At 39.5% G+C, this 3,207-nt stretch overlaps 1 long non-coding RNA gene across 1 annotated transcript in view; it reads right to left on the bottom strand.

Moving 5' to 3' along the window:
* Positions 1-2,410: 2,410 nt before the first annotated feature.
* Positions 2,411-3,207, bottom strand: part of LOC143139340 (uncharacterized) — a 2,442-nt gene continuing 1,645 nt past the window's right edge. The window contains exons 3-4 of the long non-coding RNA XR_012990381.1: positions 3,028-3,126; positions 2,411-2,623 (exon numbers count right to left, since the gene is read on the bottom strand). This is a non-coding gene — a long non-coding RNA (uncharacterized LOC143139340). The remainder of the gene's footprint in view (positions 2,624-3,027; positions 3,127-3,207) is intronic.

Here is a 3,207-nt window from a genome sequence, read left to right as displayed (position 1 = left end):
TGCCCAGCTTCTAAATCTTTGAAACATAAGCTTCCAGTCTAGACCAGGCAAAGCGTGAGCTTGTAGCCATCTGCATTCGGTAGGCTATATTCACCAGACCCATGGCTACACTGGACATGCAACTGTGTTCTGTGCCTTTCTCTGTCTGTTATCTGCAGCGTTAGGGCCTCCTCTCCGATGAGATTGCTATCCGCGGATCAGCTAAGTTACAGGCTATGCCCATGCTTCTGTCACACGCGGCACAAATGAACGATAGACTGTTAATGAACCACTGGCCGAAAAAAACGTAACATTTTCCAGATTAGGCAATATTTCTTAATTGTGTGTGATCAAATAAAGATGCATAGCCTACAAATGGGGGGTAATGTGAGCGCTCATTCAATGTATGTGCGTCTGCGCAAGTGAAATTGAACCTAATCATAAAGACACTTTTCTCAGCAACTTTTCTGTTCAATCAGCAGAATTGGCATTACGATCCACCCGACGTTTCACTTGTCTACCCCGTTAAACTTCAGGCTCTCGTGTTTTGCTGAATGATATTTTACTTAGCAGATCACCCTAGATATCCAGAATTACAGTCTCTAGAATTGTAGTTCAGAATGTAAACTGGGCCACAGATGGTAAGCACAATTGCATTAGCTTAAAACTATCTAGTCGAGTATAACCTAATACTAGCTTAATTAAAATGCCACAGCCCATACTGATTTTTCCTTTTAGAATATAGATATTAAGATAATAAATCATTATGCAAATACTTTTACTTTTAATACTTAAAGTACATTTAAAAGCAGGTACTTTTTACTTTTACTTAAGTAGGGTTGTCATTGTGGTACTTTTACTTTTACTAAAGTAAATATTTCTCTGTGTATTTGTACTTTTACTTAAGTACTGAGTTTCAGTACTTCCTCCACCACTGCTCATATGTATTGTGTGTGTGTGTAACATGATTTGTAACTGTAAAAATTATTTGTGATTTAACAAAAAAATAACACGAACAATTTTAAGTATTACTCATATGTTGTTCACTTACAAATATATTCCACAGGTATTAAATATTCCACAGTTGCTGTCTTTCAATTACGAAACTATTCTGCCATTACAAATCTCTGCTGCTCGCACAAGTATTTTCTACAAGTACACAAATACTTTTGAGACTGTTCTGCGCTTCCTGTTGAATAGCCAATGGCGATCCTCAGGTTTGGCTAGCCAACCATGAATCTCAGTTCACAAACCAATCACAGAGCAGGAGCAGCGCCGTCGTCGTGGCTAGTTGTGTGGGTGCAACCAAATTTGGAGTCTACGCTTGGAGCACGCTAGCAGAGAATGTCTAAGGAACGGGCTCCGATACAGCCAGTGTACCTGATACACGGGGCAAGTAGTTAACAAAATGTTTCCCCTCTCTATCGGCAGTTATCTTTCTGGCTGGTCTTAGGTAGTTAAGTTATCAATTTATTTACATTTCAAATGGGCGACTTAAGCTATGTTAATTAGTCATCGTTTTACATTTCTGATGGTTCGTTAACTTGGATAATTTGCCAACTGTACCTGTGCAGATAAACTACTACAAATACAATCATGCTTTTCCAGAATGCTCTCTTTCTACATAGTGTTTCAGTGTGCATGTAAATATGCATAGTTGTTTTTGTGTTCATGTAGCCTAAGCCAGTGTTTCTCAAAGTGTGGTTCGCGAGCAGGCATGCTAAAATATGATAGGCCTATAGATGATTTGTTTGCGATGTTGAACAACTTTTATGTAAATCCAAACAGTTCTGTAACACTGCCTATGTAAGCTACGCCAGTTTAAATCATGAATCCTGACAATAAGCAAGGTGGTTCAATGAGTAGGCCTACTATTTTTTTGTTTAGCTAGGTGGTCTGTGAGGTTTTTTTATTTATTGGTTAAGTGGTCCTTGTTCTGAAAAAGTTTGAGAAACACTGATGTAATATCTCTTATCAAGGGCCTTCAAGATCACTCCACTGGATCACTGGACCATTCTCTACATCAGCATGGAGAACATGTAGCCTACCACTGAATAGAAAATACATCTCCTTCCCTCCTATATTTGTTCTTTAAAATGTGTTTCTTAGGTCTATTGTATTCTAGTCTTTGAACACCATTGTAGACTTCTCCCCTGTCCTGTCTGATACATTTAAAATTGCATTTTTAAATATTATTCTCTAATGCTGGGATATGTGAACTTTAATAAATAATTTTATTCATTAGGCTTATGTTTTTATCCAAAGCAACTTAGACATCAATTCTTACCAGAGCCAGTTTCTCAGAGCAAGTTGGGGATACATGTAGGTGCCTTGTGGCAGCTGAGAAACAAAATCACAACTTTTCTGGCTACTGCATATGGTGCACACATTGTAGTTAAATATACAACTAGGAAAAATAGCAATCGGCATACAGTTTCTCATTGCATAGTTTATTCATTGAACAACTGGAACTCTGGTCACCGTCTGAAACACTGAAATTGTTGACTATACTGCATTGAACTTGCAGAAAACAACACTAGATCAAGCCAAAACCATAATTGCTTTATTTCAGCGTTGCATCCATAGCTTCTTTGAAGGTGTCCCGTCCAGAAGACCACCAGGTCTTTCAATGTCTCTAAAGAACCTGTAAGAATTAAAAGACAATATCAGAAAATACTTTTAGTAGTAGTTTGTTTGTTATACAATGCTAGCCTGGTTAGCGCTTCGGACTTGTAACCGGAGGGTTGCCGGTTTGAGTCCCGACCAGTAGGCACGGCTGAAGTGCCCTTGAGCAGGCACCTAACCCCTCACTGTTCCCCGAGCGCCGCTGTTGTTGCAGGCAGCTCACTGCCGGGATTAGTGAGTGCTTCACCTCACTGTGTGCTCAGTGTGTTTCAGCAATTCACGGATTGGGATACTTTCACATATTTTTCAGTCTGCGAGTGGTTCAAGTACAGATCTCTCATCAAATCCAAATCACTCTGATCAGCCCCACTCTGATCCTAAGATTCCTAAGGGATCTTAGGAAATATTTGTCATACCACTTACAACGTATTGTCTGAGGTAGGCTGTGACACGGCATGAGTCTTCCATTTCATCTTCGTCAACCTCCGTTTCATCTGGTCAAACCACTCTTTTCAAAATCATCTGCAACAAAAACAGTGCACAGATTTAGCCTAGTCTACTGTATGACTTCAACGAGGTGATCTTCAGTTTCGTTCTGCTTAC

The sequence above is a fragment of the Alosa pseudoharengus genome, unplaced genomic scaffold (genome assembly GCF_046254945.1).
Source record: "Alosa pseudoharengus isolate Yale_2024_CS ecotype anadromous, Long Island Sound unplaced genomic scaffold, YU_APseudo_1.1 YU_APseudo_1.1_scf_22, whole genome shotgun sequence".
NCBI lineage: Eukaryota > Metazoa > Chordata > Actinopteri > Clupeiformes > Clupeidae > Alosa > Alosa pseudoharengus.
The sequence above is the reverse complement of the archived record's forward strand: the minus strand, read 5'-3'. Positions and strand labels throughout refer to the sequence as shown.